Below are 24839 nucleotides of genomic sequence, written 5' to 3' on the forward strand. Positions count from 1 at the left end.
ACATACATACATACATACATACATACATACATACATACTAAAATATCCACCTCTGGGTGTTTTTTTTTAAACATGCTAATGAACATTTTACCTCCAGACTTTGACCCAGATATTCTTGAGTGCAGCTAAGCTGAATGCCATGTTAACATCAGTCTCCATTAAGCTCTTCTCTCCTCCCTTCACTTTCTGCCAGGGCAAGGACCCTGCCCCCTAGGCTGTCCCACAAGATGCCTGATCCCACCAGGGCTGCCCCAAACCCTTTCTAAAGCTCTCTGCCCCCAGAGGTTAAAATCCAAGGAAAGACTAACATGAAGCACTTGATTAGAGAGAACCAGAGCCTTTCTCCATGGCGGATGGGCAGCATTGAGGTCATGGGACCATCAGGCAGTGCCTTAGACAGCCCTCACTTGGCCGGGTCCTGAATTAACTGTCATAATTTGACTACTGTGGTAAAGTCACCCACTGAATCTTGATTTAATATGTAAATATGTACAACTCCAAGCCTCATCCATATAGCACTCTAAGTCATAAAGGGATTTTTTTCACTTGGCAACAAATTTGACTATTTTGAGCAAATCAATTATGCAAACTATGACATGTTGCATGAACATGACATTAAATATATTCATTGATGCAAGTTCTAGATTGGGATCATACTACATACTAAGGCACAATAGGATTTGTGATAGGTTGTGTTTCTTCAGACAAGTTTAATGAAGCTGTTAACACAACTTGCCTAAGAGGGTCTTCTATGTACTCAGCATGTTGTAGAAACTAAGCATTTTGGTCATTGCCAAGTCAGATTATCAACAAAGTATATTAGGATCATAATTTACTCTCTGAAAAAAAGGAGGATAGGTGGCTTACTTTAGTTATCATCAATGACTCTGTGTAATTTGTAGAGTTTAAAACAATTGTTGAATGTTGTTTTAATATACTACAAAACAAGCTAGAAATGAGGATCAAAAAATTCCCTGGAACTCCCCAAAGAAACCCAAGATATATTCTAAAGGTTCTAGCTCTTACAATTATGACTCTTTTTGCCAAAAGAGCTAATAAACCCATTAGTTTCTAATTGCTCTAAATTATCCTAAGTGCTGCAGGCCAGATAAATTGCTTCAGCCTGGGTGGCCTTAGTTTGAGGCCCGCGGTTCTAGTTAAGCATGGGCAGCAAGTGTAGATTTCCTGGGGGGAATGCATGCAACGGTCCCGGGGGTGGCTCACACCATGTAAAACAGCAACTTACCTGAAACTAGGGAGAGGCAAAGGTTTGGGAGTGAGGAAACTGGAGAGCAGCTGCGCCATGTGGTCTAGAGCCTAGGCGAGCTAAGATGGCTGGGTAGCCAGAAAAGCAGGTGAGGAAACCAGAGAGCAGCTGGGCCATGGGCGCCATGTGGTCTAGGGCCTAGGCAAGCTGTGAAGGCTGGGGAACCAAGAAAGTGGCCAAGGGAACCGGAGAGCAGCTGAGCTGCCAGTATGAATCTAGACTACTGGGTACTGGTGAAGGCTGGCCAGCAAGGCAAGCAAATGACCAAAGCAGAGAAGGTGAGAAAAAGAGTGGCTGTAAGAGGCATGGTGGATGTGGTGATGACAGATATGGTGGGCAGGGCAGTGCAGAGTGGGCAGGGCAGGGACAGCCAGTGGTGGGATTAGCCAGTTCGCTGAATTGTGCAGAATCTTAACAACCAGTTTGCCCGAACCAGTCCAAACTGGATGAATCCCACTTCTGGATGAATTGCAAGTGAGCTTCATTAGTGCTTGGGAGCCTACAGCGCCTGCGGGATGCTCCGCTGAGCAGCAGGGCAGTGGAGTGCATGTGTGCGCAGCGCCCATACACATGGTGGATGCCTGGCCCCGTCGCAGCATACCGATTCCGATGGGATCCAGAACCCACCTCTGCTCTGGTGGGGGGAGGTTACATTTGGTGTATAAGATGCACCCAAATGTTCACCCTCTTTTTTTGAGGGGGAGGGAAAGGTGTGTCTTATAAAAATACAGTATTTTCCTCCAGCATCACTTTCTGGACATATCCTGACATCACATCCAGGGATACATTTGTGACTTTTCCAGCTGACCCTCTTCACATGGAATCTTGGGAGAACTTCAGGATCCCCAGAGGAAATGTTGCTTATCATTGTAATTGTCATCATCCTGTTTTTGAGATCTCATCTGCTACTTCTCCATTGACTGTCTTGGTTGTAAATATCAGACTGAAGCAATATGAAATGATCTCGCATCAGAAAAAAGGATAAATGCCTCAGGTCACACTCTGTGTGGTACAGGTTTAGGGATAGCCAGAGATTGTGCTCTTGCTTGTACCTTTCTCTCCTTTCCAAGTGAAGATTGATTTGTTTCTGTGTGAATCAGGAAAGTGGGAGTGCTTTGAATTCTAATCCTTCTTGTTGCTTTTGTTTAGAAACAGGAAGGGGATTGATACAGCCTTACAAATTATGGATCTTCTGCTTCTGATGGTGCTGGTGTCTCAGGGAGTCTCTGTTAAGTTTAGAATGAAATGCCCACTGAATGTTGAGATCCGGGATGGGAAAAACCCATGGAACTATTATAGACCAGGAGACCATCTCATTGGCATAGTCCTCTCTATGACAAGAATATCACATAAAATGTTGCCTTTCAACATGGCACCTACTAGTCACTCTCATTCGTAAGTAATTGTGATGAAGTTGCATTCCCTCCATTTGCACTTCTAATACTCTTATTTTCTTTTTATTTCACTTATTCCTATATTGTCTAATTTCTTAAAATGTTTTGATTTCTAAGCTTTCTTCCTTTGTAGAATAGACTCAAATCCAAGGATGAGGCAAATAAAACCTGAAAGTTCAAATTATCAAGCAATTCTATGCAACAATGACCTTATCACTTGAATTCTGAGTTTGGTTTACAGTAGTGACTGAAAGGGTTGTAGATGTCTCTGCCCAGCCCTTTCCCATATTAATTTAACTGCTGATGCCGATCTTTTTTTTTATAATTTTTTTTATTTTTAATTTTCAAAACAAACATCCTTCTTTACATGCTGTAGAAAGTGTATCAGTTGGTTACAAAAAGACTTTCGTGCATCTCTCCCACAGTCAACAAACATAATTCATATTAACTGAAGTATTTTAACTCAGTTATTTATATATTACCATCATCATATCTCCATTTTCATTTGACTTTAATTATTTAAACGTCCTTCATCATAAAATATACCAAGATTTAATACATAACCACATACTGGCCTTTCATTTACTATTTCTAAAATCCACCATTGACGCTGATTGATGCTGAATCCTTATGTCCTATTCTAGCTAAACATCCATAATATTGGCTGTTCATTTGTATTGCATTAACATTCAGTAAGCTTGTGGAGACAAAGAGGATTGAAAATTGAAATTGAAAAAAAAATGATGTTCCTGTTGATGATGATAATAACGTGAACATTCTTTACAGTACAGTAAATAATTTTAAACTGTGAACCATGATTTTTGCCATTCAAATGGTCAACAAGAATCACCAGTTGCTGTACAATCTCTCACTTGGCTACAACATCCATAACAACTATGTCAATGCTCTTGGCACTTCAGATGCCTTGATGAATATGCTCTCTACTGGAGAAGCCAATGTTCCAAACTACAGCTGTGGAAGGAAGGACAACCTTTTGGCTCTTCTTGATGGAGCTAAGAGGGACATCTCAATCCAGATGTCAACTTTAGTAGGCTCCTACAAAGTCCCGCAGGTTGGTGTGTGTGTTTCTGTATCTGGCAGAGTGAGTGGGGTTGCAGTGAATGAGTCCTTGTTGCTCTCTGAGCTTGGCTGTTTTCTTGCAGACATTTCAATACTAAAGTAAATAACATCTTCAGTTCTAGTAGGCAAGTAAGGTTTGTTGCCCTTTTACACTCTCTTGGTTTTCTCTGTCAGTGTGAGTGGTGGGCATGACAGGATCTAGAGGCAGGGGATATGAGCTCACCCCATCCCACAGTGCTACCAGGGATTGAACCACAAGACTGTTGACAATTTCTGGTTAGCAGATCATGGGTCCTTAAGGCACTGAGCAACTATGCTTCCCAATGAAATGGATAAGCTGCTACAGATGGATGCACCAAATTAGCAATAATTGCAGTGCAAAAATGTACAAACATGGTAAAATGCTATTTATTTCAGCAAGATTTGCGCAGTTGGACACAATGGTTAATAATCGAATATATATATGAAATTTAGTTAAACAAAACATTTCAGCTGAGATCTGCATATGTTTGTCTCATTATGGTTAATTGGAGGAGTGATACAGAAATATTATTTGCATTATTTATTCTTATTCTTTTTAACTTATGTTGCTTTTATTTATTTTTATGTACAGTCTTGTTCATGTTCTGTACTTTATATTATATATTGTGATATGATTTAATGAGTAATCAGCAATAAACCATTCTAATATGTTCATGAAAAGCAAATTGGATTTAAGCTAAAATTTTCGACTTGGTAGGACACCAAATATAACAAAGCATTCTTCATTTCTTTTCCAGATCAGTGACAGAATTATTTCAGAGGCTGTGGGTGATAAAATTCATTTCCCTTTTTTTCACCCGATGCTCCCCAAAGAAGGGATAATGTACAAAGCAATTGTCCAACTGCTCGTCCATTTCAGATGGACCTTGATTTTTCTCTTTACTTCAGACACAGAAAATGGAGAGATTTTCATGAGGATTATTACTCCTATGCTTATCAGGAGTGGAATTTGTGTTGTTGTATCACAACAATTCTTAGAGACTGGAGAAACAGCACCCCTCAGAGAGGCCATCACTAAGTGGGGACAAGTCAATGTCTTTGTTCACTACATAGAATATACTAATATTTGGGACAGAGTTCTTTTTTTCGATTTAACACTTAGGCATTTGCCAGGACCCATTGAAGGGAAAGTCTGGATCATGGGAACCATTGAGCATTTGATAATGAGACGAGAGAGACTTTATAAATATGTCCATAGTATTTGGACCTTTGCTTTTCAGGAGAAAAAAAAAGCAACAGAGGATGCTTTTGGAACCAAACTCCTTGGAAAATTTGAACATCGGTGTTTTCACTGTTCTTTTTCAAAGCATGTTTTTTCTGTCAAAGGCCAGAAAAGATGCACCCAGAAAGCACCACTTGAGTCTGAAAATGAATGGAGGAGGATATGGATCCCTCTTCACCTCCATTTACACAGTGTTATTAAGACTCTGGCCTATGCCTTGAAAGCTGCGTATTCCTCCAGATCCAGGAGGGAAAGCAAGAAGGGTGAAGAGAGGTTGGGGGCACCAAGGCTGCAGCCATGGCAGGTTTGTAATACCTAACAGGATCCATGAAGCACCACAGAAGACAGAGAAAAGCCAATTCAGGGAATAATGTTGCAGGGATGGGGGACAAGAGGTTTTGGCTGAACCCTGGTAAAAGCAAATGGCTTTAGCTGCATGGGTTTTCAGAATCCCATAATTTAACATATATAATTTTGGACGGGGTTGCACTACCCCTGGTCCACAAATTTGGGTTTCTCCTGGACTTGCAATTCCTGCTCAAGGAGCAGGTGACAGTCACAGTTAGGATAGCCTTTGCACAACTTTATGTTCTGCATCAGTTAGGCCTTTTCTTGGATCACAAATCTTTATGTTCAGGCATTCAAGCCCTGGTCATCTCCCATTCGGACTGTTGAATGAATTCTACATGAGGTTACCCTTGAAGAGTACTTGCATTCTTTACCACTGGTGCAAAAGGCAGTGGCACAGGAAGTTTCTGGGGCCTTTAGAGTGAGTTCTCCCAACTCACAATGCTTACGAATTAGACTACTGTAGAAGAATGACTCAAGTGTGAAATACCCAAGGTTCCTGATTTTAAAATCCCTCTATATTTCTATTCTAGTTCCATCCCTTTCTGGAGAAGAATGTATTTTCCAATATTTGCCATCAGAAATTGCATTTGGATCAACATGGAGATGTAGCAGCAGATTTGAATGCCATAAGCTGGGTGCTTCTTCCAGGAAGGGATCCCATTGACAAACACATGGGGAGTTTTGAAAGGCAGAAATTTATTACCAATAAAGCTACTCTGTTATGGTTAAACTTGTACAACAAGGTAGGGGAAATATTGCTGTGCTTTCTCCACTTCCCAAAGCCTGAGGAATCATTTCAAGTCAGCTATGGAGAAAATAATTTTTCTCAACAAAGGGCTGAAGATGTTTGACTTTTTGAGGGACATGTTCTCATGACTTTACCTCTATGCCATCAAACTATGGTTCTAAAAATTAGGCAATCAGTTCTAATCTCATTTGACTAAGATGACAGCCATATAAATTAAAGAAAAGCAACACAACTAAACAAAGAACAACTCATTTAAGATTGACAGCCTTGGTTTGTAAGGAATGTTCTCCTATGTATCTTACCTGATGGACTATGTTAAACTACTTTTCAAGGGGAGCAGCTTTGCAATGTTTTATGTAGTCTTTAAAAAACCTTTGTAGATCCTACCAGTCACCAGTTTCTTTTTGATCATAGTTTTAGTCAATTTTCACAAATCTAATACAATAACACTTTAACATATCTTTTAGAATGTAATGTTCTTTAAAATCATGGATATATGAAGAATGAAAGAATTAATGTTCATAGAGCTGTGAGAAGGAACCAACTGGTTGTCAATTAATGCTTAAATATTTTCTTAAACCCATCCCTCCACACTTTCCATCTCCCTCTATCCCTCCAGAAAACTCTCTTATTGAAATAAAATATTCCAAAAGCAAAACGGATGGATCAAATGAAGAATCTGTCAGTAGTTGTGTCTCCTAAAACTATCTGGAAGTAGTTAAGAGAGTTCATATGTATCTGATTGAAAGCCAGAGACTCTTTGCTTAATGTTCATCTTGACCGTTGTTTTCTATAAATGGTTGGTCCTAACAATTTTTCTTTGCCATTACTTTTTTTTTCTTTAGTCTCTACCTGAATCAAAATGTGTGGAAAAATGCCATCCTGGATTTGTCAAAAAGGCTCGAGAAGGAGAGCCAATTTGCTGCTATGATTGTGTTCCTTGTCCAGAGGAGACAATCTCCACTCAAGAAGGTGGGTGACACCAAAGAAAAGGGCAGGTCTTGTAGAGATGAATTCATCCACAGCATTTTCACGGAAGTACAAGTTCCCAGAGGGCATGACAGCATCTGATTTCTTTGAAACTTGAGGAATTGTATTAGGATAATTATGGGAAGGATTATTGCTTTGTATGGGCCTCCCTATGAGGATCACTAGGAAGGCAGCACTCATGAGGTGTTGTAGACAGTTATAGGGACACCTCATTGCACCCATATTACCATTGCTCTCATTAGCCATTCCAGATTATTTCCATGACCAGCTTTTTCTGCCAGCTTAATAGAGTTCACAAGTTGCTCATCATCTGAGTCCCTTATATTAAAGTGCACTGGAGCTGACAAGGCAACGTTTTGCGTGCCCTCAGAAATGCCTCCATGTGTCACCTGTGGCATATGTGCCATAGGTTTGCCATCACGGATATAGACAATTATACTTTTCATATTTTTTTATTATTTCAAATGTTAGCCAATACTTCTTTGAAAATACTTGTGGTATCAGATATTGCACCAAGAATTCTTGAAATGTAAAAGGACAGAATGTTAAAGAAAGGTTGTTAAAGGTCTATAAATTAAATAAACCATAAACCAAATAAACCAAATGTTGCTTTGTGGTTTTCTCAGATGCCTTGGTCTCTTTTGCCCTCCTCTTGTGTTAATTACACAGAATTTGTGTTAATCAGATTCCTTCAATACCAGGAAACACATATTGTGAAAGCCATTCTGCCCATATTTCCATTGTTCCTGTTAGCCATTCGAGATTATTTCCATGACTAGCTTTCTCTGCCACCTTGCTAGATTTCACAAGATAGAAATCCTCTGAGTCCAGTATGTTAAGAAGTGCCACCTTGCAGGACTCAGGAAGTGTATCTAGAAAGATTAACTAATTATTAAATTCTAATACTGTTCGTTCTACATATTAACATGAAATATTAAGACTTCCCTGAATGCTATAGATCTTAGCTACATACGTATTAGTTACTCATTTATTTTATAATTTTGTATACCACCCTCCTCCCCTACAAGGTTACCCTGAGATGCATAAAAATTATACACAGACATACAAACACACACACATACAGACATGCAGGTATGTGTGCGTCTGAGTGTCTATGCATATGTATGAAAATGATATTCTTATTATCTTTATTTTGGTAAGATCTTAAAACATGCATTTGGGAAAATGTTCTTGGTATCCAATGTCCTAAGAAGCTACTTCTTAAAATGTGAATGGAGAGGTTGTTAAAAAATAATCCTTTTGGTATTCTCAGATATGGAAAAATGTAGCAAGTGTCCACCAGATCAATATCCAAATGAGGATCGAAGACAATGTATCCCCAAAATTATAACCTTTCTGTTTTACGAAGAAAATCTGGGCATCATCCTGGTCTCTTTTGCCCTAATATTGTTCCTAATTACAGGTCTTGCTTTAATCATATTCATTAAATACATGGAAACTCCCATTGTCAAAGCCAACAACCGGGACCTGTCCTATATCCTCCTGGTCTCCCTCCTGCTTTGCTTTTTGTCATCTTTTCTCTTCATTGGTCAACCAAGGAAAGTCACCTGCCTTATTCAACAAACAGTTTTCAGCATCATCTTCTCCATTGCGATTTCTTCTCTCTTAGCCAAAACAATTACGGTGGTGCTGGCTTTTCTAGCCACAAAACCAGGAAATCGAGTGAAGAGATGGTTGGGGAAGAGCTTGGCCAACTCCATCATCCTTTCTTGTTCTGCTGTCCAAGTTATCATCTGCTTCATCTGGCTAGGAGTTTCTCCACCATTCCCCGATTCTGACTTCCACTCCCAGCCTGGAGTAATCATCCTGCAATGTAATGAAGGCTCTGTTGTCATGTTCTACATCACCCTCAGCTACATGGGCTTCTTAGCTGTTATCTGTTTCACAGTGGCTTTCCTGGCCAGGAGTCTCCCTGGTGCCTTCAATGAAGCCAAGCTGATCACCTTCAGCATGCTGGTCTTCTGCAGTGTCTGGGTAACTTTTGTGCCTACCTATCTGAGCACCAAAGGGAAATACATGGTGGCCGTTCAGGTCTTCTCCATCTTGTCCTCTAGTGCTGCTCTGCTGGGCTGCATCTTCATCCCCAAGTGCTACATTATCATTCTGAGGCCAGATCTTAACACAAAGGAGCAGCTTACAATCAGAAGCAATGTAGAAATGTGAGCCAAAAGAAGTTTAAGACTTAACTTTTTCCAACTGTCTACACCAAGAAAATGGTCCAAGCTGCTCTCCATACATAAGTAAACCAATATCTTAAATATTTTAAAGTGTTTGGAAGATTATGTCCCCAACTGTATAAAGTAAAATTCAAAGTTGTCCACTGAGCTTTTTTGAATCCTTAAGGCAGAAGATCTGCCAATGTCCTTATTGTACTTGTGGCCACTGTTCCCTCTAAGGTGCGCGCCTGCGCGCCCACGCAGGTGGCAAAAAAACACTGCGCAGCAGTTTCCAACTGCCGCGCTGTGTTTTGTACGGTCACAGGCGCCGGAGGCTGGGGAGGTCCTTTGCAGACAGCTAGAACTGGCCGCCCGCAAAGGACCTCCCCGGACTTGTTTTGATGAGCGCGGGGGACTGAGTTCAGGAAAGCAAGCCTGGGGAGGTTCTTTGTGGGCGGCCAATCCTAGCTGCTTGCGCCCGGCGCTGCAGCTAAAGTAAACCCCCAAAGCCTTTTCAAAGCTCCCGCCGGCGCCCCCGCCCATGGTAGCGGCACCTCCCCCTCTGTAACCCGCGTTACCCCTGCTGCCCCCTCCTCCTCTGCTGTGCATTTGAGGAGCCATGAGGCAGCAGGAGCCAGTAGGAAGGCAGCGGAGGGGGCGGGAGCAGGGGAAAAAAGCCTCATGGCTTCTCAAAAGCACGGCAGAGGAGGAGAAGGCAGGTAACGCGGTGCTCCACTCTGAGTGGAGGGGGACGGGCCGCCGCCGCTGCCATGGGCGGGGGCGCCAGCGGGAGCTTTGGCGGCTTCACTCCAAATGTGGTGGTGCCGTTTGAGGAGGAGGAGGAGGAGGAGGAGGAGGAGGAGGAGGAGGAGGAGGAGGAGGCAGCTGTTATTCTGGTGGCAGCAAGGGCTCGTCGGCATCTTCAGCAGCAGCCCTGCCCCCTGTGAAAAAAACCGAAGATGGAGCAGATCCACGCTGATGACGTCGCCGCAACGTGACTGGAGGAGGAATTCTGGGAGTTGAAGTCCACAAGTCTTCAAGCTGTCAGGTTTGAAGACCCTGGTTTTTTTTTCCTAAAGGGTTAGGGGTGCAAGGGTCTTGCAACTTGACAGCTTTAAGACTTGCATGCTTCAATGCCAGAGTTCCTGAGCCAATATGACTGGAGGAGGAATTCTGGGAGTTGAAGTCCACAAGTCTTAAAGCTGTCAAGTTTGAAGACCCCTTGGGGTTTTTTTCCCAAAGGGTTAGGGATGCAAGGATCTTGTAACTTGACAGCTTTAAGACTTGCGTGCTTCAAATGCCAGAGTTTCTGACCCAACATTTTGGTTGCTAAGCAGGAGCGTTGTTAAGTGATACTATATAACACTTTTAATTAAGTGGGTACCTTGAATAAACATAACTTTGAGTTTCAAATAATACTGATTTTGTTGTTGTCTTAGGTGACACCTGTGAAAAAAATTCAGGTGCTGCTCAGGCATAAAATGTGCCGCTCAAACACTATACTTTTCTGCTCACACTGAAAAAAAATTAGAGGGAACATTGCTTGTGGCCTGAGATGCCACACCCAGATTTTAAAATCATGATACCTGTGCAATGGGAATCTTGTTATCATGCCAGAAATATATAATGGGGGAGAGGTTTAAAAATCAATTATTTGATTGTGGTTTTTAATATAAGAGGATATTGAGGAGATAAGTGATCACCATGCCAGGGATATGGGATTTTCTTTTGGATTTCTACCTGGATTTTTCTATCCTTGCAATCTTCCTCATATTATAATGGTTCTTGTTTTCAATGTCTGAATTTGTAAAGTATGTAGAGTCATTGGGTAATGGGCATCTAAAATTATAATAATAATAATAATAATTTTATAAGCCCATCTGACTCCTTTATGGTAATACACAGCCTATATTCCTGATATAATTTGAAGAGAAAAGAACAGCAGATATCTAATTTAAAAAACACTCCACAATGCTGGAAAGAGCCATAGTATACGGAAGGATTCAGATCCCCTCTAATGCAATGCCTGGAGATACTGTCACAATTTAAATGGTCTTTTAAAGAAGGTCAAGATTGGAGCTCAGCAAGTCTCAGGGAGGATATTATTTTATAGGGCACATGCTGTGACAGAGAAGGGCTGTTTTCAAGGTCTCAGTTTTCAGAACTGGGCAGGGGGATATAAATAGCAGAAATAAAACAGAAAATTTAAAATGTGTGGTCTCCTCCTTGAAACACCTTGAAGAATCCTCCTGGACAATCCAATACTCCTGGATTTGGAAAGGCTAAATAGAAAGATTAAAAGCACCGAGGGCCAAATGCAGTGTACAAAATGCAGGTAAGGAACACTGAGAACCAAATGCATGGAAAATAAATTGATAACCCTTGATATTAAATTGTAGCAACCCAACAGATCTGAACCTCAGCATATCTAACTGAAACAAAGTGAATAAGAGACCTGCAAATCATGATTTGTTCCTGGATCCTTACTGGTTCTCCTTGGTCCAGATTTGGGGGAAGAACTGATGGAAAGGCTAAAAGCCCCCCTCCCCTATTATCTTTATATTGAGAAGCTAAGATCTAAAAGCAGGTGGGCATGGATATTTAGTTACTTGGGAGACTGCAAGGATGGTCAAGAATGCAGAAAAGTCATCAAGAGTGGTTGCTGAAGTGAAACCTCAGACATATTATAAGGGATAAGAGCAACAATTTAGGAAAAGAGGAACTTGTACTAATTATGATATAACGTACTAATTGCTACTGGAAATTAGGGACAAATCAAATGTGCTGATTGCGGCTAGAAAATGCTGATGCTAGTTAAGCAATATTGGCTGAACTCAGGTTATATGGATGAGGTCATAGGATGACCTAAAAGGTTTGGCTCAAGGTGGGCTTATGGAGAAGTAACCATCAAAACTGTGCTGTTGAAGGAGGGGCTTTGCACAGGCGTAGTGGAAGTGATCCCTTTGTGTCCTTTCTTCTGTCCAGAAGATAGGCTTAAGATACAGAAGGATCTTGACAAACTTGAACATTGGGCACTAGCTAATAAAATGAAATTCAATGGTGAAAAGATTCTACACATGGTGTAAGGTTCTACATTTAGGCAACAAAAATGAAATGCACAGGTACAGTATAGGTGGTACCTTGCTGAGTAGTAGTAACTATGAAAGGGATCTTGGAGTCCCAGTGGACAACCATTTAAATATGAGCCAGCAGTGTGCTGTAGCTGCCAAAAAAGCCAACACAGTCCTAGGCTGCATCAACAGAGGGATAGAATCAAGATCACGTGAAGTATTGATGCCGCTTTATAATGCCTTGGTGAGGCCACACTTGGAATACTGCATTCAGTTCTAGTCGCCACGATGTAAAAAAGATGTGGAGACTCTAGAAAGAGTGCAGAGAAGAGCAACAAAGATGATTAGGGGACTGGAGACTAAAACATATGAAGAACGGTTGCAGGAACTGGGTATGTTTAGCTTAAGAGAAAGAAGGACTAGGGGAGACATGATAGCAGTGTTCCAATATCTCAGGGGTTGCCACAAAGAAGAGGGACTCAAACTATTTTCCAAGGCACCTGAGGGTAGAACTTTAACTTTAACTTTAACTTTTATTTGATTTCTAAACTGCACCCTCTCCCAGAAGGGACTCAGGGCGGTGTACAGTCATATTAAAAACACAATAAATATACATAAATATAAATATAAAAATAGATATAGGTGTGGCTGGAGGAGGTAACATATAATTTACTGTACAATAATAGTTAAAGTTCAGATTTAAAATTTAAATTTAAAAATGCATTAAAAAACTACCCCTAAAAACTATCCCAGGATAAAATGTTTGCCAGGAGGTATAAATGGGACTATAAGTGGGCCAGGCCAGCTAATTGGAACAGGTGGGTCTTAAGTTTCTGTCGGAAGGAGCGGAGGTCGGTAGTAGTTCTGATATCGGGGGGGAGGTCATTCCAGAGGGTTGGGCCCATCACAGAGAAGGCTCTACTCCTGGGCGCCGCCCGTTGGCATTGCTTAGTGGACGGCACCCGGAGGAGTCCCTCCCTGTGGGAGCGAATTGGTCGCAGGGATGTATGAGGTAGGATGCGATCCCGCAGGTAACTAGGTCCTGTGCCATGGAGCGCTTTGAAGATGGTGATCAACACCTTGAAACGCACCCGAAAAACCACAGGCAGCCAGTGCAGCTCGCACAGGAGAGGTGTTATGTGGGAGTACCTGGTACTCCCCATGATAGCCCGCGCGGCCGCATTCTGAACTAGCTGCAGTCTTCGGGTGCATCTCAAGGGGAGCCCCATGTAGAGAGTGTTGCAGTAGTCCAGACGGGACATCACCAGGGCATGAGTGACTGTGCGTAGGGTGTCCCGGTCCAATAGGGGGCGCAATTGGCGCACCAGGCGAACCTGGTGGAACGCCCCCCTTGCCACGGCTGCCACATGGTCATCCATCGACAGCCGGGCATCTAGGAGGACGCCCAAATTGCTCGCCCGTTCCACAGGGGGTAGTTGCTCGCACCCTATGGCCAGCGATGGAGTACACTGGTTGAACCGAGGCGCCGGTAGCCACAGCCACTCTGTCTTGGAGGGGTTGAGCCTGAGTCTGTTGTCCCCCATCCAGACCCGAATGGCTTCCAAGCACCGGACATCATTTCGACGGCCTCGTTGGGGTGGTTTGGGGTGGAAATGTACAGCTGTGTATCATCAGCGTACAGGTGGTATCCGACCCCAAAACCACGGATGATCTCACCCAGTGGCTTCACATATGTGTTGAACAGAAGGGGCGAGAGGACCGACCCCTGCGGCACCCCACAAGTGAGTGACCTCAGGGTCGACCTCTGCTCCCCTGCCAACACACATTGCGTCTGGTCGGAGAGGTAGGAGCCGAACCACCGTAAAACGGTGCCCCTTACTCCCATCCCCTCCAGCCGGCGCAATAGGATACCATGATCAATGGTATCAAAAGCCGCTGATAGATCTAATAGGACCAGGATAGAGGAACAACCCCTATCTCTGGCCCTCCAGAGATCATCAACCAACGCGACCAAGGCCGTCTCCGTGCTGTGACCGGGTCGGAAACCGGACTGGCGCGGGTCTAGATAATCGGTTTCCTCCAGGTGCCGTGGGAATTACTGTGCCACCACACTCTCTACAACCTTCGCTAAGAAAGGAAGGTTGGAGATGGGATGATAATTAGCTAGTTCCGTCGGGTCCAGGGAAGGCTTCTTGAGTAAGGGCCTCACCACCGCCTTTTTCAAGGTGGCCGGTAAGGACCCCTCACCCAATGAAGCGTTCACTAGACCCAGGAGCCAGCCTCGTGTAACCTCCTAGGATGCCAGTACAAGCCAGGAGGGACACGGGTCCAATAAACATGTAGTGGCTCACAGCCGCCCACGTAACCTGTCTAAATCCTCGGGGACAACAGAGTCAAACTCCTCCCAGTGTGGTCCCTCAAGACTCGCTTCTGACGTCTCCTTTGGTCCACTGAAGTGGGCCCATCCACTCCGGATCTGAGCAATTTTGTCCTGCAGATATTCCCCAAACTCCTCTGCTCTGCCCTGCAAAGGGGCTTCCCGCGGCCTCTGTGATAGGAGGGAGCGGGTCACCCGAAACAGGGCGGCAGGGCGGTTATCAGCAGACGCAATAAGAGTGGCACAATGTCTACATTTGGCCGCTCTTAGTGCCACAAGGTAGGTCCGTAAGTAAGCTCTTACCTGTGTTCGGTCAGATTCGGAACGTGAGGACCTCGACCTGCTCTCTAGGTGTCTCTTGTGGCGTTTCATCACCCTTAGGTCCTCGGTAAACCAAGGAGCCAGGGTGGTTCGTTGCCGCAGGAGAGGCCGCAAAGGCGCAACCCGGTCCAAGGCCCCAGCAGCCGCCCTATTCCAGGCGGCCACTAGGTCCTCCGTCCGGGAGCGGGTCAGGGCTACAGGAAGTGGTCCAAGCTCCGTCTGGAACCTATCCGGTTCCATCAGGCGCCTGGGGCAGAACCATCTTGGACAATCTGGTTCCGCCTCCCCACAGCGGGGGGTAGCACCAGGGAAGTCGAGCCGAAGAGATGAGTGATCTGACCATGACAGGGGAGTAACAACCAAATCCCCTATTCCCAGATCACTCGTCCACTGCCCAAATACAAAAACAAGGTCCAGCGTGTGGCCGCCCTCATGTGTGGGGCCCTGAATTAATTGGGTCAGGTCCATGGCTGTCATGGAAGCCATGAACTCCCAAGCCACCTCGGACGCTTCCCCCGTCGACGGCAGGTTGAAGTCCCCCATAACCAAAAGTTTGGGGGTCTCAACTGCCGTCTCTGAGATCAACTCGAGGAGCTCGGGCAGGGCTGCTGATGCATAGCGAGGAGCCAAGTATACAATCAGCAAGCCCCACTGCCTCCCTGGGCCCCATTTCACACCAAGGGACTCACACCTGGATATCTGTGGCACAGTGAACTCCCTCGGTTCCAGACTCTCCCGTATGATTACTGCCACCCCACCACCCTTACCCAGGGCCCGGGGCTGATGGAATGCACGGAAGCCCGGTGGGCACATTTCCACGAGGGGTAAACCGCCCTCGTGGCCCAACCAGGTCTCTGTTATCCCTGCAAGGTCCAGCTCCTCCTCCGAGATCAACTCATTGACGAGGGGGGCCTTGTTGACAACGGACCTTGCATTGCAAAGCATCAGCCTCAGGCCCTGGCCTGAGAACAAGAAGCAATGGGTGGAAACTAATCAAAGAGAGAAGCAACTTAGAACTGAGGAGAAATTTCCTGACAGTGAGGGCAATTAATCAGTGGAACAGCTTGTCCCCAGAAGTTGTGAATGCCCCAACACTTGGAAGTCTTTAAGAAGATGTTGGATAGCCATTTGCCTGAAATGGTATAGGGTTTCCTGCCTAGGCAGGGGGTTGGACTAGAAGACCTCCAAGGTCCCTTCCAACTCTACTATTGTATTATTGTATTATAAGCACTTTCTTTCCCTCGCGGCAGAGCTCAGAGCTTTAGAGGCTTTTTAAAACAGGCAGTCATTCATGGTGAGGCAGCAGCTAGCAAACCTCACTTCAGCACTCACCTTTTCCCATTTACATTTTTTTTCCTTTTCATGATTGACAGTGGTGAGGCTCTGCCTCCCCTGCTTCCCCTGACCGCACGTCACTGCTAACAACGGATATGGAAGCGTTGGGGGTAAGAAAGATTCTGGGGGTAATTCATTCTCTTATTTTCTCAAAGAGAGGTCAAAGTCAAACAAACTGACCATCTGAAATAGCTGGGAAGGAAGGGAAGTGTGCAGAAGGAGATCTCCCCCACATCTTGGGATCTAAGGCGAAGACAAGAACTACCTTATTTTTTGCTCTATAAGACAGACTTTTTGGTCTCCCAAAAGTGGATGGAAATGTTTGTGCATCTTATGGAGTAAATATTGCTGAAGCCCCACCCACCTGGTGGCCCCACCCATTGGCCATTTTTGTCCTCCGTGTATCCCGTTTCTCGCCTCCCGTGCATCCTGTTTTTGGCCTCCATATATCCTATTTTTGGTCTCAACATGCCCCATTTTCAGCCTCCATACATCCCATTTTTGGCTTTCATGTGTCTTGTTTTTGGCCTGCATGCACCCCATATTGGCCTGCATGCACCCCATTTTCAGCTTCTGCACAGGTCTTTCTAAGAAACATCAAATTTTAAAGGATCTTACATGAATATGGAAAGTAAGGAATGCTAAGGAAAATAATTATCTGGTTTTTTTAATTATCTACATTAATACAGAAAGACACAGCATGTAAAGATAAAAAATTATCTCTGATCTCTAACTTTTTCCCTATTTAACCACAATACTGTCATTTTCTTAGTCAGCTCTCATCTAAAAGTTTACATTTCTAGAACAGATGGGAAAGGAAATTTTGCTTTGGACACAAGAAATTTTAAAATCAGTGCCAATTTATTATTTATTTATTTTATTATTTTATTAAATTTATAGACCGCCCCCTCTCCCCAAAGGACTCGGGGCGGTGTACAGACACCACATTAAAACCTAATATAAAATGGATACACTTAAAAACCAATTAAACTATAAGGCTGTACAGGGTAATAAAAGTTAAAAATTAGCTTAAAACAACCCCAAAAATTTAAAAGTACAGAATTGAGGGACTAGATCGGGATTAGGCCAGGCCCGCTAAACTAAACAGGTGGGTCTTGAGCATCTTACGGAAGGAGCGGAGATCAGTGATTGTTCTGAGGTCACGGGGGAGGTCATTCCAGAGGGTCGGGCCCATCACAGAGAAGGCCCTACTCCTGGGCGTCACCCGCTGGCACTGCCTCGTGGACGGCACCCGGAGGAGCCCCTCCGTGTGAAAGCGGATTGGTCGAAGGGATGTATGGGGCAGGATAAGATCCCGCAAGTACCTTAGTCCTGTGCCATGGAGCGCTTTAAAGATGATAACCAGTACCTTGAAACGCACCCGAAAAGCCACAGGTAGCCAGTGTAGCCCGCGCAGGAGAGGTGTTACGTGGGAGTACCTCAAGACTCCCGCAACAACCCGCGCAGCCGCATTCTGAACTAGCTGCAGCCTTCGAGTGCATCTCAGGGGGAGCCCCATGTAGAGAGCATTACAGGAGTCCAGCCGAGACGTCACAAGTGCATGGGTGACTGTGTGGAGGGCATCCCGGTCCAATAGGGGATGCAATTAGCGCACCAGGCGAACCTGGTGAAACGCCCCCCTTGCCACGGCCGTCACATGGTCGTCCATTGACAGCCAGGCATCTAGGAGGACGCCCAAATTGCGAACCCGATCCATGGGGGCCAGCTGTTCGCCCCCAATGGCCAGTGATGGACAAAGCTGGTTGAACCGGGGTGCCGGTAACCACAGCCACTCCGTCTTGGACGGGTTGAGCCTGAGTCTGTTACCTCCCATCCAGATCCGCACGGCTTCTAGACACCAGGACATCACTTCGACGGCATCGTTGGGGTGGTTCGGGGTAGAAATGTACAGCTGGGTGTCGTCAGCGTACAGATAATAGTCTACCCCGAATCCACGGATGATCTCGCCCAGCGGCTTCATATATATGTTGAACAGGAGAGGTGAGAGGACCGACCCCTGGGGCACTCCGCAGGTGAGCGGCCTCAGGGTCGACCTCTGGCCCCCAGTCAACACACATTGCGTTCGGTTAATTTAGGATTAACATCTAGAGATTTCATAGAAAAGAAAATCACAAATAAGCCCTACTCTAAACTTTAGGCAGGGTTCAAGTGTGCTGATTGCTTACATGGCATTAGAAAAAAAGGAAGCCCTAGGGTTAATTGTCACGAATGTAGAGTGTCACCATAGTCTATAGTTCTGGGTGACTCTCCCCAGCAGGAATTTTAAAATCAGCTCCAATTTAGGGTTAATATATGGAGATCCCATAGAATGGAAAATCCCAGAGAGGACCTACTCCTAATATTAGGCAAGGTTCAAGAGTACAGATTGCTTCCTTGGTGTTAGAGGACAAGGAGAACTAGAGTTAAGTGTCAACAACCTAGACTGGCACCAAACTCCATAGTTCTGAATGACTTTCCCCAGTGGTCTCTGGAGACAATATACCACAATGGAGGACAGCAGAAGTCAATTTCCTAGGTGTTGAAGTATCTTCCTCGAGCATCACTTGCTGACCATGTCCTGACAAAAAGGGTGGCAACCACTATAGAAGAGTGTCCCCAGGGAGTTTTTCTGTGATCTCTCTTTGGCATGCTTTTATTCAGTTATCCTTTTAAACATAGAGCCCTGGAAGAAGTTCAGAAAACCCACAGGACAATTTGCCTCTTACTCTAATTATCATCATCCCACTGAAATATCTTCTGCTACTTCTCTCATGAGTGCCTTTGGATGTAAATATCAGACTGGTGCAACATTGAAGAGATCTTCTATCAGAAAAGGATAAATGCCACTGATCACCCTCTTTGTGGCACACATTTTGAGACAGGCAGGGACTCTGTTCTTGAATGAACCTTCCTCCAATTTCTAGATGAAGTTCAGTTTGTCTCTGCCTCAATCTGGAAGGCTACTAGAATTTATATCTTGTGAGAGTGCTTTGAATTCTTCTCATTCTTCTTTAGTAATGGGAAGGGGATTGATTTAATCTCATGAATTATGGACTTGCTGCTTCTGATTCTGATGTTGCTAGTGTCACAGACAGTCTCTGGGAACCTTCGATCAAAGTGTCCACTGAATTTCAAGCACTATGATGGACAAAAACCATGGAGTTATTATAGGTCAGGGGACCATCACATTAGTATAATCATTAGGGCATCAACAATATCACCTACAATATTCAGCTTTAACATGACTCCTGCTAGTCAGTTTCACACGTAAGTTATTCAGTGTGGAGGAGTTGTATTCTCTCCATTTGTACTTCTTATTGTTCTTCCATGATCTGATAAATCTTGAATCATTTTAATTTCCATGGCTTCTCTTTTGTTTTATTTTGTGGAACAGACTCAAATCCAAAAATGGGGCAGGAAAAAAATATGTGAGAGACTTCCACATTTCTTTCCTCTCTTCATCCAATCCTGATTCATGACTTGAATATTGACTTTTATTTACAATGGTGATTGTTGTCATTTCCCCTGCCCCACTTATTTCCATATTTTTTATTGCTGCTCATTAATGTTTGATGTATGCTCTTATAGGAATGGAGAGTGACTAGTTTGATCAATGGCTTTTTTGGATCACTTATGAAATATCTTTTTTATGCCAGTTCTTCTTTACTGAATGAATTATTTTGGGACCAAATTACTGGGCTGATCAAAATTAACATGGCTACATATTATAGTGTATTTGTATTTTTTTTTATTCTGATGGAGGGACTATTTGCATCTTATATTCTCAATGAACACAAATATTAAATGTGATGGGTGATTAACATTTGCCTCTGATTGAGACTCAGTAGGTTTGTGGAGAAAAAGAAAATTCAACTTTAAAAAGTATTCTGTTATTGATGTTGATGGTGCTGAAATTAACATGAAATATTTTTTATGCTAGCTTACCTTATAATAGGGCAACAATACTACGCTTTATTTTCATTTTTCAAGTGCTCAACAACATTCAACAGCTCCTGCACAATCTCACACTCGGTTACAATATCCATGACAACTATTTGAGTGAACTTGGAACTTCAGAAGCCTTGCTGGACATGCTCTCGACTGGAGAAGCCAATGTTCCCAACTACAGCTGTGGAAGGAAGGACAACCTATTGGCACTTGCTGATGGAGCTGACAGGGATATCTCCATTCAGATGTCAACATTAGTAGGCACCTACAAAGTTTCACAGGTTTGTGTTCCCCTATCTGGTAAAGTGAGCACGGTGGTAGTGTTTGAGCAATAGATGCAACTATACTTTTCTATAGAATTCAAGAGCTTCTTTTCATTATGGTGATTGTTACTTTCATGGCTGGGAATTGAGTTAACAGTGAGAGGGAGCAAGGATCAAAGCAGAAATATATACTCATGTCATCATGCTAATAGCTTTGGGGCCTTCTACTGCAAACTTGTGAATGTGAGCAGAGCTCTGTATTTAATCAAAGCATCTTTTGTACAATAGGAAGGTTCCGCAGTGGTAGAAAGCTCACATTTTGTACATGATCTTAGCCAAAATAATGATATTTTCACCTCTGAACAAATTCTATATTCATGAAATGAGTCCCAATAGATTAACTTACCTACCATTGATAATACATATAGGTCTTATAGACTCATAGTAACCATTAGTTTAATTAACCACTTTATTAAAAATAATACACGCATAGTAAGCCAACATGTCAACTACTATTTACCCTAATATATTCATAATCAAATTTATCATAAAAGCCTTGAAGAACAGTAGAGACTCTGGAGAGGACATTTATATGATAAACTATTCAGCAAATATCCCAAATGGTGGATATTGGAAGGTTAATTTAGGCATGTAAATAATATATAAATAATACTTGCTATAGTATATCCAGCCTGAAATAAATGCTAAGGACTTTTGAGTAGAGTTGAGGTGGATAGATAAATAAATAATTTCTTGGGCAGAATTTCAGCTAGCCAACCATACTCAGTGTCTAGTCCTCAATGGAACTACATATACATAGAGGGAAGCATGCATTGGAGTATGTCAAGATTCTGTCTTGGTCCCAGTACACTTCTACATCTTCAGAAATGATCTAGATGAGGGAATAGAAGGGGAACCATCAAATGTGCAAATGACACCAAGCTGGTGGGAATAACCAACACCCCAGAAGATAGGATCGAGATCCAGAATGATCTTGAGAGACTAGAACACCCTATCTAACAAAATGAAATCCGGTGGTGAGAAAAATAAGGTTTTACTCTTAAGTAAGAAAAAAGAAATGCAGAGTTGCGGGCCCTCCAATACTGAAGATTTTTAAAGAAGAGATTGGAGATCCATTTATCAAGAATGGTATAAGTCATCCTGCTTGAGCAGAGGTTGGACTGGAGTGCCTCCAAGATACCTTCTGACCCTATAACTCACTACAGACTTTGTCTTGAGCCATCAAAATATGTCAGTCAGGGGAAACAACAATTCCTACTGTTATAATAATTGTCGAATAATTAATAAATCAAATTCTAAAGCTACGGTCTTTGGAAAATAACATCATAGCTATAGATAGCTTATTTGATGGTGAGCCAATAGAGAAAGTAACACATTTCCTTATCTAGGGATAGTTTTCTCTGTGACTGAAACTTGGATCCCTCATCATTAAAGAGTCTCACTTAGAGCAAGGACATGAGTGAATCTACTGCTTAAATTAAAATCTCATGGCTATCCATTGTCCTTAGCCCCAATTATTGAAGTATATGAGGCCAAGATTATCCTCCTATTCTTATATCTAACTGATGTTTGTGGCTTCAGACAAATAACACTATTAGAATAAATCTAATTGGAGTATCTGAAAAGTTTATGGGGGGGGGAGGTTGGATGAAAGGATGTCTGCTGCTCCCCCAAAGGCTTAATTAGAGATTTACATGATTTATTCTTCGTCTAAAATCAAGACATATACTCACTGATACAAAATTAAAGCTATGGAAAATTGGGAGAGTTCCAAAATTGTATTAAAGGTGGGATTTTTTAAAAAAAAAATCTCTTGGATTGTAGAGCTGACAAATTATATTATGAGCTGTAATATCCCAATCTCTTATACAACCGGAGAATAAGGTGAAAAGTTTGATTCACAAAGGGATATATTTGGGCTATATAAGCAAGGAAAGATATAGCAATCCTCAAAAATTACATATAATATGGCCTTTTATTGGAACACAATTTTTCAGTTGACATCTATACATGCAAATTCAATTGTGTTAAAATGTAGAGTGAGTCAGAAAGATGATTTCCATTTTTATTATATTTTTGACTTAATTTGTTCCTAGTATGACAGTATTATATACTGTCTTGTTAATAGTATGTGTTTAATGTTTTAAACAATGTCTAATCAGCCATCTATTTTAATCTATTCATCAGAACCATAGTTGGATTTATTAAAATCTTATGTTTTGGATTTGAACTGACCCCAAATACAACACAGCATTCCTCATTCCTTTTCAGATCAGTAATAACATTGGCTTAGATGCTCTAAGTGATAAGAATCAATTTCCTTTTTTCCATCGGATACTCCCCACAGGAGGGATCCACTACCCAGCAATTGTCCAATTGCTCCTCCATTTCAGATGGACCTTGATTGGCCTCTTTGCTTCAGACACAGAGAAGGGAGAGAATTTCATGAGGACTTTCACTCCTATGCTTGTCAGGAATGGAATTTGTGTTGTTATATCACAGCAACTCTCAAAAGCTGGACATACAGCAATCCTCAAGGATGCTTTCTCTAAATGGAAACAAGTCAATGTCTTTATCCACTTCATAGAATATATTCCACTTTCAGAAAGAATTCGTCCTTTCCATTTAATTCTTGAAAGTTTGCCGGGACCTATTGAAGGGAAAGTCTGGATCACCACAACTTTGGGATTGTATTCAATAAAAAAGGACAAATTTTTCAAATATGTCCATAGTATTTGGAACTTCGTTTTCTTGGGAAGAGAAAAGCCCTTGGATGATGCCTTTGAACCCTATTTCTATGTAGATCCCTGGTTTGCAGATCAGTCTTTTCACTGTTCTTTCTCCAAGCATGTCTTTTCTGTCAAAGGTCGGAGGAGATGCAGCCAGAAAGCACCACTGGAGACACAAAATAAAGAGAACAGGATCCGGCTCACAGTTGAATATGATCTTTACAATTTCATTAAGACTGTGGCTCATGCCTTGAATGCTGCATATTCCTCCAGATCCAGGAGGACAAGGAAAGAGGGTGAAGAGATGTCCAAGGCTCTAAAGCTGCAGCCATGGCAGGTGTGGGTCTTGAGAAGGAACCATCAAAATTAGTTCCTTTTGAGAACGAATCCAAAGAAGGGGAACTATCTCAACACACTTATGACATAAAAGGCCAACGGTTTTGGCCAATTGAATTGATCAGGGAATAATTTTCCAAAGAGCTTATATACTGACAAATAAAATTTGAAATTAAACAGTGCTGATTTGAAAAGGATATGTGCATTTTTGAATATATTCTGTATATATTTGTGGGAAGAAAAATCTATCTCATCCTTTTTCAAATGCTATATCAAATACTTTATATAAGATACTATAGTTTGTCAAGTCCTAGTTGCTAAAAGTCAAATATATACTGTGTATAGATTTAGATCAAATTATCTTTGTTGTTGTATAAATATGTTATAAATTTGATTTACAGAGTTGTATCAACTCTACTGTATTCATACAAAAATTGATGACCAAGGAGACATTCTTATTCAAAACTACTCATTTTTGTGCAAAAAATTAAGTAATAAAATTATTTGAGTACCATTTTAAGACAGTTTTGTACTCTTAATTATGATACAATCCACCCCCCACTTTCAGGTTTCTAATCGCAGAATAAAATTGTCAGTACTTTACGGAAATCAGGAAGTACTACAGGCATTCCCACAGCCTATTTAGGAAGTGTAATGAGATGTGAGAATGACTTTTGGGACAGGGAGAGGAGATGCTATCTACTAGGGAAGGATCAAAAAAGAGCAGAGAAACTTGAAGCTGCATAATAGAAGACAAAGAAATTTAGAAACTATCCTCCCCAGGGGTGGTATTCACTTACCTTCCCTACCGGGTCGCAAATGTGAGCGCATACTCAGCCTTCTGCGCATGTGCTTTGGCTTGAATACGTGCTTAAATGGGATGGCATAGAGCTGGGGTGGGTGGGTGGGCCCACTGTGCCCACCCACAATTTCCACTACCAGTTCAGGTGAACCAGTCCAAACCAGCAAAATACCACCTCTGATCCTCCCTAAATTTTGAGATTGAAAATAAAGTTAGTGGGAGATTTCTACTTTCAGATATATAGAATTGAGTTGAATTAGCTCATCTGGTCATGTTTCCTGTCCGGTGTAATAGGAAGAAGATTAGCCTAGAACTTCATTCTTGACAAATCCATGCTTTCTGGTAATCAAGAAGTTTATAAGTATACTTTTTCTGCTCTTCAATTTGTTTGTCATCTCCTCTGG

This window comes from Natrix helvetica (assembly GCF_964273705.1).
Source record: "Natrix helvetica genome assembly, chromosome: 1".
Lineage (NCBI taxonomy): Eukaryota > Metazoa > Chordata > Lepidosauria > Squamata > Natricidae > Natrix > Natrix helvetica.